We start from the raw sequence: 18339 nt of genomic DNA on the forward strand, positions 1-18339 counted from the left end.
TTTTAAAGAACATTAAGCAGAAAAATATCTTAAAGACTCTTCAGTGCAGTGTTCTTCAAACTACCAGTTCTCTCTCTTTACTGGGTCATTAAATCAATTTCTTGGATCACAACAGGCCATTAAAATAGTAATAGAAAATAACAGAGTCCCTCACCGATGAGTAGTGGCATTATTTTGTAAAAGTTGTAGATACAGTAAAAACAAAACAAAATAAAATAAAAAAAATAAAAATTCACTTTGGAAATTTAGTTCTCCAGTCCAAACCCTTCACTCTACAGATGAGACAACAGTGGTAAAGTGACTTGGTCACACAGACAGTTAATTGTAGGGCTGGTACCACAACCCAATCTCCCAATGCCCAGTTCATAGTTTTGTTACCTCATCACTGTGCCTGCCGAAGGAATTATTTGAAAATTCTGGCAACATGTGCCTATTGTCAGTCAGTGGTGTCTGAACAAACTTACATCTTATAAATAATCACTCTGAGCATGTTTACTTGTTATTCACACTATTCTGTCATTAGAGCCCTATGCATGCTCACATTTAAGGAGAACTGCATAGTCCTTACATTTTGGAGCTGGAATGATCGGTGTCATTCTCTTGAGGAGAAGGATGATGGGAGTTCTGATCTGTTACTGCACAGCATTGCTGTAGCTCCTAAGCAGGATTTCTTCAGGACCTTGTCTGAGCTCAGGGCTTTGAACAAGCAACCAGACCACTTGATTTGTGAAACAAGGAGGAGTCTGAGTAGAAATGGTTGTGCGGGCCAGTCAGAGGAAAATATCAGGGTCAGGCTCAAAAAATGATTGACTGCAGGAAAACTGGGTAGAGCTCCCCTCTCTGGGAATTTATTCAAGGGCAAGGGCATAAGAACAGAACATTCTGGAAGAAGCAAAATGGGGTAGGGGGAGAAGATAGTGTCAGAATATGATTGCTTGAAGAAGACCTCAACTAATCCCCCTCCCATAGGTGCTTCTCTGAGGGCAGAAGGATGAATACAGAACTTTCTGGAAAAGAGCCATTACACAGAAGGCAGAGCCTAGCAGAGCTGGTGCTGGATGAAGAGAAACTGGTTATCTCATACAGGATCATGGGTCTCAAGGTTTTAAACATGTGGCGGACCAACTCCTTTTCTTTGGGGATTTTATTTCTCTCCTATTTCAAAGATGAGACTCTTTCAGCACTTTCTAATTTTTAAGACAGTTGTGAGACCAACTTTATTGTGCTATCTTGCTCTTCTGCTTCTTTCTCTCTTTTTACATTTTTAAATATGATTGATTTATTCAGCCTCCAGGGTAGAGTTATCAGAGCTCAGAGACTCCTTAGACCAGATAGTTAAGTAAATTATGGACACCAAATCAAAGAATCTATTCTTGTGGGGATAGGGATGGGGAAATGGAGTGGAAAAGGGAAATAATGGGAATGGGACTAGAAATAAGGCAAGATGTGAGGTTGGGACTGGGCAAAGAAACTGACAAAAACAAATCCCAGGGGAAATCACAGGCTCTTGGTCACCATTAAAATCAATTCCAGTGGTATTTGATCCTGGAAGTAGTATTTGTGGGGTCTGATCAACATACATAAATGCCGATCTGAAGGAAGAGGGTAAAATGTCACCCTCTAATTATATCCAGTGATGTTTGTTTCACAACTACTTAATGTATTGTATTATCCATATAAGTTAATGTTTATCTGAAGCAGACACAGAAAACTGCTACCACCAAAATCAATTCCAGTAAAAACAGTTTGACAGTACTTCAAAAAGGTAAACATAGATATCCCATATGACCAGACACATACCACTCCTAGGCATATATCCAAGAGAAATGAAAACAAATATCCATATAAAAACTCCTGTACAAATGTTCATAGCAGCATTATTCACAGTAGTCAAGATGTAGAAGCAACCAAATTGTCCATCAACTAATGAACGGATAAACAAAATGTGGTTTATATCCACAAAATGGAATACTATTCTGTAATGAAAAGGAACACAGTACCAATACATGTTACAACATCGGAAAACCTTGGAAACATTATGCCAAGTGATAGAAAGCAAACAAAAAAGGCCAAATACTGCTTGATTTAATTTATATGAAATATCTAAAATAGGCAAATCTACAGAGACAGAAAACAGATTAGTGGTTGTCAGCGGCTGGGGGGAAGGAATAGGGAATGACTGCTAATGGGTAGGGGTGTTATTTGGAGAGTTTAGAAGGTTCAATAGCAAGAATGAAGGTCAAATAAGTACTGAGGTCAGATTTTAAATTTTCTGTTGCAGAACACGCAACCATCAGTGAGGAAATCTCTAAAACCTCTTAATGCAGGCCAAGTGTATGCTTTAGCTAACTACAAAGCTCTATTCTTCATAAAAAATAGGATTTCCCCCCACACCACAAAAGGAAGGAAGGCAAAACAGTCAGGTTATCATAGGCAAACTGCCCTTTCATTTATATCTTCATGTGACTGACATTTTATTTAGTTCTCTGAGACAATGATTATTTTTTTCTCTGGAAGCAGGGTGCTCATAATTAGGAAGCCCAATGTGCGAAGGCTGCAACTTGTACCCCGAACACACCAGAAGACACTAGTGGGGCAAATGGGATTTCACTGCTTCTTTTCCTCTATATAGAATTAGTGGATCGCACACATTCTACTGGGAAAGCTGGGCAAACACAGTCTGACTCAGTGTGTAGTGAGTGGATAGTATAGTGGTGTGTAATGTCTTATGATGTTTAGTGTATACCGATACACAGTGTGTACTGGTGGGCATAATATAATGGTGTACAGTGCATAATGTACACCGATGGTCTACAGTGTATAGTGGTGTACATTGTATAACGGCACAGGAAAAGGAGATTCAGCTGTCATTGAAAAAAAAATAGCTGTCAAAAATTAACAACAAAGAAAGAATCCTCAAGGCAGCCAGGGAAAAAAAAGATGGTAACCCTCAAAGATTATCCTCAGATTTTTGAGCAGAAACTCTACAAACCAGGAGGGAGTGGAATCAAATCTACAAACGACTAAAAGAGAGAAATTATGAGACAATAATAATACACCCAGCAAAGATATCTCTGAGATGGGAAGGAGGAATAAAGACCCGTGCAGACATGCAGAAGCTGAGGGAATTTTCTAACACACGACCTGAACTACAAGAAACACTGAAGGAGGCTATTCAATCAGCATAAATAGGGATAATTTGTGACAACCAAAACATAAAAGGGGGGAGAGTAAAAGTCTGAAACAAAATATGGGAATGGAGAAAGTAAACATGCTAAAGAAAATGGAATACTCTAAATATGAAACTTTCTTATATATAAACTTAATGGCTACAACTCAAAAAAAATCAAGAACTAAAATATATAACGTAATAAAAGAAGAAACAGAGGGAAAAATCATAAAATACTACCACACAGAAATAATAGACAACAACAAAAAGGAAAAGAAACAATGGAGACACAGTCTTACCAGAAAATCAAAGATAGAATGATAGGAAATCCTCACATATCAATAATCACCCTAAATATAAATAGACTGAACTCCCTAATAAAAGGCACAGAATAGCAGATTGGATCAAAAAAATACCCAACAATATGCTGCCTCAAAGAGACACATCTCAGCTACAAGGACAAATATAGACTCAAAGTGAAAAGGTAGAAATTGACACGCCAAGCAAATGGTATGCAGAGAAAATCAGGTGTATCCATACTGATATCTGGTGAAACAGACTTCAGGATGAAAAAAGTAACAAGAGCCAAAGATGGACATTTCATAATGATAAAAGGGACTGTAAAACAAGACGACATAACAGTCATCGATATTTATGCCCCCAATCAAGAAGCAGTGAAATACAACAAGCAACTACTAACAGAACTAAAGGGAGAAATTGACCAAAACACAATTATACTAGGGGAACTAAATACATCATCAACACCTATGGATAGATCATCCAAACAGAAAATAAATAACGGAATACCTGTCATAAATGACACTTTAGATGAAATAGACATAACTGACATTTATAGAGCACTTCATCCCAGAACATCACACTATATATTTTTTTCTAGTGTACGTCGAACATTCTCAAGGATAAACCATATATTGGGACATGAAGCTAGCCTCAGCAAATTTAAGAAGACTGAAATCACACCAACCCTATTCTCTGATCATAAGGCTTTGAAATTGGATATAAACTGCAAAAAGAAAGCAGGAAAAACCACACATATGTGGAGATTAAACAACATACTTATAAAAAATGACCAGGTCAAAGAAGAAATAAGTGGAGAGATCAAAAGATATATAGGAACAAGTGAGAATGAAAATACATCCCACCAAAATTTTTGTGATGCAGCGAAAGCAGTTTTAAGAGGGAAATTTATATCATTACAGGCCTATCTCAAGAAACAAGAAAACTCCCAAATAAATAACCTCATGTTACACCTTAAAGAACTAGAAAAAGAAGAACAAGTGAAACCCAAGGTCAGCAGAAGAAAGGAAATAATAAAAATTAAAGCAGAGCTAAATGAAATAGAGAACAAAAAGACAACAGAAAAAAATAATGTGACAAAGAGCTGGTTCTTTGAAAAGATTAACAAAATTGACAAACCCTTGGCTAGACTCACTAAGATAAAAAGAGAAAATACGCTAATAAACAAAATCAGAAATGAAACGGGAAATTATCACAGATGTCACAGAAATACAAAGGATCATCCAAAAATACTATGAAGGATTATATACCACCAACTTCAATAACCTAGAAGAAATGGTCAAGTTCTTAGAAACATATAGCCTTCCAAGGCTGAACCATGAAGAACTGGAAAATCTAAACAGACCGATCACCAGTAAAGAAATTGAATCAGTCATCTGAACCCTTCCCAAAAGCAAAAATTTGGGACCAGATGGCTTCACTAGTGAATTCTACCAAACCTTCAAAGAGGATCTAATACCAATCCTGCTCAAACTCTTCCAAAAAATTGAAGAAGAGACAGTACTCCCTAACTCATTTTATGAGGCCAACTTTACCCTGATACCAAAACCTGGAAAGGATAACACAAAAAAGAAAACTACAGACCAATATCTCTGATGAATACAGATGCAAAAATCCTAAACAAAATTCTAGCAAATCGAATGCAACAATGCATTAAAAAGATTATTCATCACGACCAAGTGGGGTTCATGTCAGATACACAAGGATGGTTCAATATATGGAAATCCATCAATGTGATACATCACATAAACAAAATAAAGGACAAAAATCATATGATTATATCAATTGATGCAGAAAAAGCATTTGACAAGATACAACATCCATTTATGATTAAAACACTTAATAAAATAAGTATAGAAGGAAAATACTTTAACATAATAAAGGCCATATATGACAAACCCTCAGCTAATCTCATAATTAATGGTGAAAAACTGAAGCCCTTTGCTCTACGTTCAGGAACACGACAGGGCTGTCCCCTATCACCTCTGCTTTTCAACATAGTGTTGGAAGTGCACACAAGAGCAATCAGGCAAGAGAAATAAATAAAAGGCATCCAAATTGGGAATGAAGAAGTTAAATTGTCACTCTTTGCAGATGACATGATGCTATATATAGAAAACCCTAAAGACTCCACCAAAAAGCTATTAGAAACAATCAACGAATACAGTAAAGTTGCTGGCTACAAAATCAATGTACAAAAGTCCATTGCATTCCTATATACTAACAATGAAATCTCAGAAAAAGAAATAAAAAAAGGAATTCCTTTTGCAATTGCAACAAAAAGAATAAAATACCTTGGAATAAACTTAACCAAGGATGTGAAAGACCTATATGCTGAAAACTATAAGACATTTTAAATAGAAATTGAAGAAGACATAAAGAAATGGAAAGGCATTCTATGTTCATGGATTGGAAGAATCAACATAGTTAAAATGGCTGTATTACCCAAAATAATACACAGATATAATGCAATCCTCACCAAAATTCCCAATGACATTTTCTAATGAAATAGAACAAATAATCATAAGATTTGTATGGAACAACAAAAGACCCCAAATAGCCAAAGCAATCCTAAGAAAAAAGAACAATGCTGGAGGTATCACACTCCCTGACTTTAGTTTGTGCAACAATAATAAAAACAGCATGGTATTGGCAGAAAAACAAACACAGAGACCAATGGAATAGAAATGAGAACCCAGAAATAAACCCACCTAAATATGGACAGATAACTTTTGACAAAGAAGCAAAAAACATACAATGGAGAAAAGATAGCCTCTTCAATAAATGGTGCTTGGAGAACTGGAAAGCCACGTGGAAAAGAATTAAACTGGACTGCTGTCTATCACCATGTACCAAAATTAATTCAAAAGGATCAAAGACCTAAGCATATGACCTGAAACATTAAACTGCATAGAAGAAAACATAGGAGCTAAACTTATGGACCTTGGGTTCAAAGAGCATTTTAGGAATTTGACTCCAAAGGCAAGGGAAGTAAAAGTTAAAATAAATGAATGGGACTATATCAAACTTAAAAGCTTCTGCACAGCAAAAGAAACCATCGGCAAAATAAAGAGGCAACCAACTGAGTGGGAGAAGGTTTTTTGCAAACAGCGCCATCGATAAGGGGTTAATATCCAAAATGTTTAAGGAACTCATACAACTCAAGAACAAAAGAACAAACATCCCAATTTTGATATGTGATGTATAAACCAAAAACAACAAAAGAGCAAGACAAACAAATGAGAAACAAAAACTCATAGACACAAACAATAGTTTAGTGGTTACCAGTGGGTAAGGGGAAAGGGTGGTGGTAGATGAGGGTAAAGGGGATCAAATATATGGTGATGGAAGGAGAATTGACTCTGAGTGGTGAACACACTGTGGGATTTATAGATGATGTAATACAGAATTGTAACTTTACTAACAATTGTCACCCCAATAAACTTTAATTAAAAAAACACACAAAAATCGGCAGAGGACACGAAGAGACGTTTCTCCAAATAGGACATACAAATGGCAAATAGACATGAAAAAATGCTCAACATCACTAATCATCAGATAAATGCAAATAAAAACCACAATGAGATATCACCTCACCCCAGTCAGAATGGCTATCATCAACAAGACAAATAGTAACAAGTGTTGGAGAGGCTGTGGAGAAAAAGGAGCCCTCATACACTGTTGGTGGGAATGCAGATAGGTGCAGTCACTATGACAGGCGGTGTGGACATTCCTCAAAAATTAAGAATAGAATTACCATATGACCCAGCAATCCCTCTCCTGGGTATCTACCCCAAAATTATGAAAACATTTATCCATAAAGTCACGTGTGCTCCAATGTTCTTTGCAGCTGTATTTACAGTGGCCAAGACATAGAAACAACCAAAATGTCGTTTGATAGATGAATGTATAAAGAAGTTGTGGTATATATACACAATGGAATACTATTCAGAGTAAAGAAAAGATGAAATAGTACCATTTGTGACAACATGGATGGATCTTGAAATTTTAATGCTAAGCGAAGTAAATCATACAGAAAAAGTGGAGAACCATATTATTTCACTGATATGTGGTATATAAAACTGAAAATAACAAAAGAACAAGATAAACAAATGAAGGAACAAAAACTCATAGACACTGACAATAGTTTAGGGATTACCAGAGGGTAAGAGGGGGCTCTAGAAGAGGGTAAACTGTGTCTAATATATGTTGATGGAACGAGAACTGACTCTTGGTGGTGAACACACAATGTGAGATATAGATAATGTATTACATAATTGCAGATCTGAAACCTATGTAACTTTAGTAACAATTCTCACCCCAATAAACTTAAATTTGCAAAAAAAAAAAAGGAAAAAAAAGGAAAACGAAAATTAAAAGAATAGTATGGCTGTGTTCAAGCAGATCCAGCACCAGAGAATGAAAATTTGAGCAAGAGAGACAGGCCTTTGAAAGGAGAAATATACATAGACACACTCAGAGGAGAAGGCAATGGGAAGATAGACAGACTTTAGAGTAATACTACCATACACCAAGGGCAGCCACCAGAAGTTGGAAGAGGCATGAAACAGATTCTCCCCTAGAGCCACCAAAGGGAGCACGGCTCTGCTGACACCTTGATTTCAGCTCACTGAAACTTATTTTGGACTTCTGGTCTTCAGAACTGTGAGATAATAAAATTCTGTTGTTTTAAACCATCATTTGTGGTAATTTATTAGTGCAGCCAAAGGAAATGAATACATGTGGTCAGAAATAGTCTTCAGTAAAGACTAATGCTCTGTAATACTAATAGTCTGCAGACCAACCTCTTATTGTTTTATAGAACTACAAAAGTAGGGCAGATTATTCTCTAAGACTGGAGTCTCTTTCAAAATGAATGATTTTATATTTTGTCTATGTTAAACTTTTTGGGGGGCTTTTGTACCTAATTTGTTCAGAATACACCTTTGTGAGAAAATACTAGTTATTGCAATAATGTATCCCACAGATAATTTGCAAAGCTGGATAAACGTTACATTTATTTTTAAAATCTCAAGATGACTCCATTAGACATGTTATCCGATGTTAATTCTAAATTTAATATCGTGTTTAATTTTGCCTAGCCTATTCAATGCATACCTAGAGAATATCAGCTACATGAAGGCAGGGAGTTCGATCACTGCTTTGTCCCCAACATCTACAATAGTGCCTGGCATAGTTAATAAATATTCGTTTAATCAAAATAAAATAAAATTGGAAATGTAGGTTGTTGGTCTGGTAAGAGCAGAGCCTGGTCCCAGACAGCTTGTCTCCCCAGGGCATTTGTAGTTTTCCTTCACATCCAGCAACACTTTGACCCCACACAGGCATGTAGCAGATGGAGTCTCCCAATATGACATGTAATAATTCTGTCCCTTCTCATCACACAGGTGCATTTTCCCCCTGAGGGCCATCCTTTTGTAAACCTATTGGGGATCAAACCGTTTTTCATTCCTCCCCTGACCAGAATTTGCTGGGTCCATGGGACAGGTGGGTCTCCTTTGTCAAGGGAGTGGGGCTCCCAGGTACCAAGTATCTGAGGGCCTCATCCCCAGTAATGCTGCCCTTGGCTGCCCTTCCTGAGGGTATGGGTTCTCTTGACAGATCTATGCTTGTGTAAACTCTGCCATACTCGTGGGAATGTGTGTCATAGTGGTCAGGGCCACTCACATTACACATTGCTCTCCAAACAAAAAGAGTCCTTTTTAAAGACAGATATGGAATTGCTGCTGCCTTCTGAATGATGACTCCCTCCTGCACAGGCATTCACCTCAGATCTGGTCACGGGAAGGTTCTGGTCTATTCATCAATGTGTAATTACTACAAATTTGGGGAATACAAGTAAGAGCAGGCATGCAATGTTTAAGGTTCTGTCTTAGTTCACAGAGACACCTGAAGGCTTGGCCTTGACCATTAGCACATGTGTAGCACCTGGAGACAGCCCTGGTATGGGTCTTCCTAGTCAAGTGGTACCCAAAAGTCTTCCTTGAGGCCCTGGGATTTTCCTTTTCTGGCTTTGTTCCAAAAACTGAGGAGGCAGTCTGGAGGAAGGTTAGTTAGCTGGACACAAGGGCTGCAGGGCACTGTCATTTAAGGATTGCAGCACAAGGAGACATTTATTAGGGAGTTTACACCCTGCGTGACCACACAACTGCAGGTGGTGCTAGGGAAAAGGAAAGTCGATCAGGGAAAGTAAATCTAGCAAATTGTTGTGTGTGTGTTTTTTAAGCTTTGAGGCATGGCACATGCAGCTCACAGTCATTTATAATAGTGTTAGGCTTCTTTCCTTGGACTTCATGGCTGTCATTTGGTCCTAAGGGTAGGTACTAGGAAGGAGAAGCATATCAACAGAAGGAGGTCAGTGCAGGTCTGGAGGACCCAAAGATGGAAAGAAAAATTAGGCACACATTTAACCAGGACAAGTGGACAGAGATTGAGGAAAGGAGTCACCCAAGACACTGGTTTCTGGTAAAGGAAAAGCTGACAAGCAGAAGACCTCTTGGAAAGGCAGCACTCCCTGTTTAGAAGATCTGTGGACTAGATTCAAGGTTGGGAAAACAAGTGGGCCCTTAGTACAAAACTTAAGGTTACTGAATGTGCAGACATCAGTGGGGAGATATCTAGAACTGTGTAATGCATGCCAGGTGCTAACTACAAAATATTATTCACCACTATAAGCTACAAATTCTTTACTCTCACCAAAAATGGTAGCGGGAATGGAGAGGGGATGGGAACAAACAGGCTAACACAAGAAGCCTTTATAACATCATGCAAAGGAATTTTTATTAACTTTGAAGAGGAATCATTTCTACGTTAGCTTTGGTAAGATCCTCATAAGTAGGTAGCCCATGAGTATGAAGGCTGCCCAGAGGAAGTTCAGTTGGCTTGACCGAGGGACCCACGGGCTAGTTGTGGACAGTTATTTAAAGATTTCCAAACAACTAGATATTGTTGAGGGAGTCTCTCTGCTTGAGGGACCCACAGGAGTGTCACCTTAACTCTTGTTGAAATGGAAAATGATGCCAACTGATGGTCATTGGCACCAATTCAACACCAATGGGAATTCCCTGTTTGGGGTGTGGTGAAGGGGGAGACTTTTTTCAATGCAAACAGCTCAGTTGAGTTACAGCACAGCTATGGAACAGCATTGCTGTGAGGTGACCCTCCAGTTGGTGTTGTAGCTCAGCCCCTCTCTGGCTAGACAGCTCTGTTCCAGTCCATTCTGATCTGTTGTAACCTGCTCCAGGCCCTCAAGAAAGGACAGCTCTGCTCAGCTCAAGCAAGACATCAAGGCAAGATGGCAAGGTAAGATGTCTTCGGGAAACCATAGACTTCGATGGAAAAGGAAACGGTGCTCTCCAAGCAAGAGGGGAACTGACTTATATAGAAAGAAGTCTCCACCTCTGGTCCCTGATTGGTCTATTCTCATGCAAATGAGGATTACAAATTTTCACAGTTTGGTCCAAAAAGTATTGTCCTGATTGGTCAGAATGGAGCTGCTCTGAATGGTTGGTGAAGATGCTAATGATGATAGAGCTGCACAGCTCCGATTGGAAGGGGAAATTCTCAGTCCTATTGATTGAAATACAATTCCAGGAACTCCTTTATAAAGGTTGGCTTGGTGGGAAGGAACAAAATGCAGGCAGACAGGCAGTTCAGTGCAGGAGGCAGGTAGTTTAGTGCAGGCTTCTCCCTGAAGCACGGCTTGTGTGAGAGGCCAATGTTCAGCAATGGCTGTTAGGCTCTGTTTTTAACTTTGAGCCCAATTAGCCACTAGGAGCCCTTCTTAATAGGTATTTTCTTTCTTGGAGTTGACAATGTAAACAAAACATGTTCCTAAAAACTCCATATACCGCCGAATAGTATTCCATTGTGTATATATACCACAACTTCTTTATCCATTCATCTATCTAAGGACATTTTGGTTGTTTCCATGTCTTGGCCACCGTAAACAAAGTTGCAATGAACATTGGAGCACATGTGTCTTTATGGATAAATGTCTTCAGATTTTTGGGGTAGATACCCAGGAGAGGGATTGCTGGGTCATATGGCAATTCTATTCGTAATTTTTTGAGGAACCTCCACACTGCCTTCCATAACGGCTGCACCAGTCTGCATTGCCACCAACAGTGTATGAGGGTTACTTTTTCTCCACAGCCTCTCAAACACTTGTTACTATTTGTCTTGTTGATGATAGCCATTCTGACTGGGGTGAGGTGATATCTCATTATGGTTACTATTCAGTGGTAAGAAAAGATGATATAGGAACATTTGTGACAACATGGATGGATCTTGAGAGTGTAAAGTTGAGCGAAATAAGTCAGACAGAAAAAGCAGAGAACCATGTGATTTCACTGATATGTGGTATATAAACCAAAAGCAACAAAAGGACAAGACAAACAAATGAGAAACAGAAACTCATAGACACAGACAATGGTTTGGTGGTTGCCAGAGGGTAAGGGGGGTGGGGGGGTGGGGGGTGGGAGATGAGGGTAAGGGGGATCGAATATATGGTGATGGAAGGAGAACTGACTCTGGGTGATGAACACACAATGGGATTTATAGATGATGTAATACAGAATTGTACACTTGAAATCTATGTAATTTTACTAACAATTGTCACCCCAATAAATTTAGTAATATAAAATTAAAAAAAACAAAACACCTCCATTTAAAAGAGGGAGATAATTTTTAAAATCCCTTTCAGGGATGATAACACAAGGTGATAACATATGTTCCTATGTATGAATCCAGAAGACTGCAAGTCTTAGGGGGCTTAGGGAAGCCTCTGTGATCTTCCTACTTAGACACCCAAGGGTGCAAAGGCCACACTGAGGAGCGTAGCTGGCCTGACCCAGAAGGTAGCAGAACAAACAGACATGTATGAGGAAATCTCTGACCTTTTAGAACTCATGGGGGATGAACTTGGCTGAGCCCATGACCTGTGTTATTGTCCACAGCAAAGAAAAAATATAATAATAATAATAATAATAATAATAATAATAATAATAAAAAATAAGGATAAGTGTGGATGGAAATTTTTGGAAGTGACAGATATGTTTATGGCATAGATTGTGGTGATGGTTTCATGGATGTATACTTATCTCCAAATTCATCAGGTTGCATGTATTAAATATGTACAGCTTTTTGTATGTCAATCATACCTCAATAAACTAGATTTAGAAAATGGCTGTAAAAACTAGAGAACAGAAGGTATCACTTAAAACTAGGCTGTCCAGAGTTCCAGTCAAGATAGAAGAGTAGGTAAACACTGTGCATACCTTCTCTCTCAAACACATCAAAATTACAACTAAACTACAGAACAACCGTCATTGAAAATTGCCTTAAATCTTGCTAAATTGAAGCCCTACAACTCAGGAACTACAGAAGAAGTCATCTCGAGACTGGTAGGAGTGGCAGAGATGCAGAACAGGCAGGTCCCACACCCATGAGTGACCATTAAAAATTAGGATGGATATCTCAGCTGTAGAGGTCATCTTTGAAGGAGTAAGGGGTCCCAGAAATACACCAGTCTCCCCAACCCAGGGATCCAGTGTCAGGGAGAGAAGTCCCCATAATTTCTGGTTCCGAAAACCAGTGAAGATTATGGCTGAGTGAGATTGAGGGCAGTAGGAGTTCCAAGCACTCCTCTTAAAAGGACAGTGCACAGACTTACTCACCAAACAGAATCACTGGCTCTGTAGTCCAGCACGGGGACAGCAGCTGGAGAGGTGCCAGAGACATATGGGGAAGGAACTGAGTTGTTTGGCTTCAGTACGAGGGCTGGAGGGGCAACTTTCTCCCAGATGGAGGACCTGGTAGAACCCATTGTTTTTTTGTTGAGCACTCCTGACTCCCAGTGTGCAGTGGGAGGCGACCACCATATCTGAGTCTCCATCAAGCTGGTTGACACTATTCATTGGCCACAACCTGGTGATTCTGAGACTGTGCCCCGCCCAACTTCCAGGCACAGCAAAGCCACTTCCAGTGGATTGGTTTGTACAAACCGCCTGCCTTGGCACATGCTGCATAATTTCCAGGGTATCTCAAAGGTTCATAAAACCCAAACATGCAGCATCTGGCTTGAGCATGCCCCATACCACTGGCTGAGCAGCTGTAAGCCTGGCACAAGCAGCAGTGGGCCTTGGTCCATAGCTTGGCCTTGGGAAGCACTTCCAAGAACAGCATGGTCAGCAGGAATCTGAGGATTGCTTTGTGGCTCCTTCCGGACTACCCTGAATGAGGCATTGGCTGTGGCCGAACTTGGTCTGCAGTGGGTCCCCTCCAGGTGGCCATAGAGCTGGATGGCCCAGTGTCCAGATTTGAAATTAGCTAGAGCATCGCAAGCTGCCACCAAGGACAACACCCAAAGGGCAGATTGGACAGGAACCAGAGCCCTGTTGAGGCAAATCCTGCTCTGTTGGGTCAGCCCCCTTATGAAAACTCCTCCACTGTAGTCACAGCCAGTCTTCAAAACCAATGATCCCAAGGGTCAATCATTCCTACTGATGGGAAAACAACAACCAAAGCTCAACTACAAGAGGAAGGCACACACAACCTACACAAAGGACACACCTGGAATGCATGGCACGAGCGACCAGGAACACTGTGCCACTGAGCCCCACAGCACACCTACTACATAAGACCACTTTACTAAGACCAGGAGAAATAGCAGCCCTACCTAATACATAGAAACAAACACAGGGAGACAACCAAAATGGGAAGACAAAGAAACATGTCCCAAATGAAAGAACACAACAAGGTTCCAGGAGAAGAACTAAACAAAATGGAGACAAGCAATCTACCAGATGCAGAGTTCCAAACACTGGTTATAAGGAAACTCAATGATCTCAGGGAGAAATTCAACAAAGAGATGGGAAAGATAAAAATGGAGATAGAAAACGTTAAAAAGAACCAGTCAGAAATAAAGAATACAATAACTGAAATGAAGAATACATTACAGGGAATCAAGAGTAGATTAGATGAAGCAGAGGATCGAATTAGCGATTTAGAAGATAAGGTAGCATAAAACACCCAATCAAAATAGCAAAAAGAACTTTAAAAAATGAGGACAGATTTTCAAAAGGGGCCTTTGGGACCAACATCAGGCATACCAATATTTACATTATAGGGGTACCAGGAGCAGAATAGAAAGAGCAAGGAATCGAAAACCTGTTTGAAGAAATAATAATGCAAAACTTCACTAACCTGAAGAAGTATATAGATATTCAAGCTCAGCAAACGCAGTCTCAAACAAGATGAACTCAAAGAGGCCCAACAAGACACATTATAATTAAAAATGCCAAAAGGTAAAGACAAATAGAGAATCTTAAAAGCAGCAAGAGAAAAGCAGTTAGTTAGTTATACGGGAGCTCCCATAAACTGTCAGTTGATTTCTCAACAGAACTTTGCAGGCCAGAAGGAATTGGCACAAAATATTCAAAGTGAGAAAAAAAAAGGACCTACAATTAAGATTACTCTACCCAGCAAAGCTATCATTTAGAATCAAAGGACAGATAAGGAGGCTTCCCAGAAAAGAAAAGGCTAAAGAAATTCATGACCACCAAACCAATATTACAAAGAATCTTAGAGGGACTTCTTTAGGACAGAAAAATATATATATATTGAAAAATGAATATTAAAATGACAGTAACTATATACCTATCAACAACTGCTTTCAATGTAAATGAATTAAATGCTCCAATCAAAAGATAGAGCAACTGAATGGATAAGAAAACAAGACCCTTGCATATGCTGCTTACTAGAGACTCACTTCAGATTGAAAGACACACACAGACTGAAAGTAAAGGGATAGAAAAAGATATTTCATGAAAATAGAAAAAAACAAACAAACAAAAAGAAAGCTGAGGTAGTAGTACTCATACCAGAAAAAATAGACTTTAAAAAAAGATTATAATAAGAGACAAAGCAGGAACTAGTAATCTAACTTCTGGGTATTTATCCAAACAAACTCAAAATGCTAATTCGAGGGGCTGTGCCTATCCATATGATCATTGCAGCACTATTTACATAAGCCAAGACATGAAGGCAACCTGGGTGTCCCTGAAGGGACGAATGGATAAAGAAGAGGTGGTATATACCGGTATGTACAATGGAACATTACTCAGACATAACAAAAGAAGGAAAGTTTGCCATCTGCAACAACATGGATGGACATACAGGCTATTGTGTTGAGTGTAGTAGGTCATACAGAGAAAGACAAATGTCATGTGATTTCACTTATAAGTGGAATCTAAAGGACAAAGTAAACAAACAAAGCAGAAACAAATTCATAGATACAGAGAACATTTTGATGGTTGCCAGATTGGAGGAGGCTTGGGAGTAGGTGAAAAGGGGACGGGATTAAGAAGTACAAATTTCTTGTTACACAGTAGTCATGGGGATGTAGGTTATAGCATACGGAATATTGTCAATAATATTGTAATAAATGAGGTCTGACAATTATGTTCGTGAACTAGCCACTGTGAGCTTATACTGGCAACACTATACAAACAGCTTTGTAAGGTTTCACAACCTTGGTATATAAGTGTCTCACAGCTGTGTTTGTGTCAATATATGGTGGTGTCTTGCTGAGTGGCGTTCATTATTGTTGTGTGATTTTGTGTGCTGCCACAAGAATGTCTAAGCTTAAATTAGAGCAATGAACAAACATTAAATTTCTTGTTAAACTTGGCAAGAGTGGAAGTGAAATCAGAGACATGTTAGTCCACGTTTATGAGGATAATGCCATGAAGAAAACAGCAGTGTACAAATGGATTAATGTTTTTCTGAGGGGAGAGAATGCATCACTGATGAAGAGAGGTGAGGGTGGACAGTAACCAGCAGAACTGAAAAAAGAATTGCAAAAATGCTTCAAACCATGCATCAAATTCAACAGCTGACTGTGTGAAGCATGGCAGACCAAGTAAACATTGATAGAGAAACAGTTAGGAAAATCTTCACTGAAAATCCTCTTTTTTTAAAATTTATATATATATATATATATATATATATATATATATATATATATATATATATATATATATATTTAATTTTATTTTATTAAATTTATTGGGGTGACAATTGTTAGTAAAATTACATAGATTTCAGGTGTACAATTCTGTATTACATCATCTATAAATCCCATTGTGTGTTCATCACCCAGAGTCAGTTCTCCTTCCATCACCATATATTTGATCCCCCTTAGCATTCTTATAACTGGTATTTGGAACTTTGTGTCTGATAGATTGCTTATCTCTTTTTCACTTAGTTCTTTTTCTGGAACGTTGTCCTGTTCTTTTATTTGAGACCTTTTTTTGTCTCCCCATTCTGGCTGCCTCTCTGTGTTTGTTTCTATGTATTAGGTAAGGCTGCTATGTCTTCTGGTCTTAGTGGAATGGCCTTATGTAGTAGGTGTGCTATGGGATTCAGTGGCTCAGTCTTTCTGGTCACCTGAGCCACGTGCTCCAGTTGTGACCCTTGTGTGGGTTGTGTGTACCGTCCTCTTGTATTTGAGCCTTGGTTGATAATTTCACATCAGTGTGAGGGACTGGCCCTTGTGCTCACTGGTTGTGAGGACAGGCTTTGACTACAGCAGAAGAGCTGTTGTGCAGGGGCAGACCCTACAGAGCAGGATCTGCCTCAGCAGGACTCTGGTGCTTGCTCCATCAGCCTCGTGGGCTTGTCATACCTGGAGGCAGCTGGACAATGCTCCAGCTCTTTTTGAAGCTGGCCACTGAGAGTGCCAGCCCCAGGACCTCCTTGGAGGGGACCTGCTGTAGGTCAAGTTCAACCACAGACCTTGCCCCACCTAGGGCCATTTGGCATGAGCCACAAAGAAATTTGAAGATGGCTGATGCCTGTGCTGTGCTTGGACGCACCTTCAGAGGCTACGCTGAGAACCAAGGCCGGCTGCCACTAGTGCCGCTCTTATAGCTGCTCAGCCAGAGGTACAGGACATGCTCAAGCTAGATGCTGCTTGTCTGTGTTCCACAAACCTTTAAGAGACTTTGCGAAAGTCTGCAGCTTAAGCTGCAGACTGTCAGCACATGGTCTGCGGGAAAGAGCCACTGGAAGCAATCTGGGTGTGCTCGAAAGTTGGGCAGGGCTGGGTCTTCACTCTCCAGGTCATGGCAAAAGAATAGTGGAAACTCAGATATGGTGGCCTCCTGCATCTGCACGTGTTGAAGGGGGAGGGCTCAACAAAGAAACAATGGCCTCCACCAGGTCCTCCGTCCAGGACAAAGCTACTTCACCAGCCCCCGTCCCAAGTCAGACAACTCAGTTCCCTATCATATGTCCCTGCCGCCTTTCCAGCTGTTGCCCAGCACTGGAGCTCAGAGCGAGTGTCCGTTGGTGGGTAAGTCCATGCAGAGTGCCTGTAAGAGGAGTGCCTGGGAGCGCAGCTGCACTCAGTCTCACGCAGTCACAATCTCTGCCGGTTTTCACAACCAGAAATGAGGGGGACTTCACTCCTCAGCACTGGAACCCTGGGCTGGGAGGGAGGGAGGGGTTGGGATCTCTCACTTCTCTGGGGGTTGGGGGGACCTCCACAGCTGAACTATCCCTCTCGATCTTTAATGGTCACACACAGGTGTGGGACCAGCCCGTTTAGCGTCTCTACTCCTCCTACCAGGCTTCTTCTGCCTGTCCTTAGTTGAAAGGCTTCAGTTCAGCAAGACTTTAGGCGATTCTCAATAATCGTTGTTTTGTAGATTAGTTGTAATTTTCATGTGGTTGTGAGAGAAGGTAAACACTGCATTTACCTACTGCGCCATCTTAGCTGTCCCAGTCGCACGTCATGATTTCAATTTTCAGGGCAAAACCTGATTGTT

At 39.9% G+C, this 18339-nt stretch overlaps 1 pseudogene; it reads right to left on the reverse strand.

The window, feature by feature from the left end:
* LOC109439734 (tropomyosin alpha-4 chain) overlaps window positions 1-17325 on the reverse strand; it is a 142259-nt pseudogene extending 124934 nt beyond the window's left edge.
* Between the last annotated feature and the right edge of the window lie 1014 nt (window positions 17326-18339).

This window comes from Rhinolophus sinicus, chromosome X (genome assembly GCF_036562045.2).
Source record: "Rhinolophus sinicus isolate RSC01 chromosome X, ASM3656204v1, whole genome shotgun sequence".
NCBI lineage: Eukaryota > Metazoa > Chordata > Mammalia > Chiroptera > Rhinolophidae > Rhinolophus > Rhinolophus sinicus.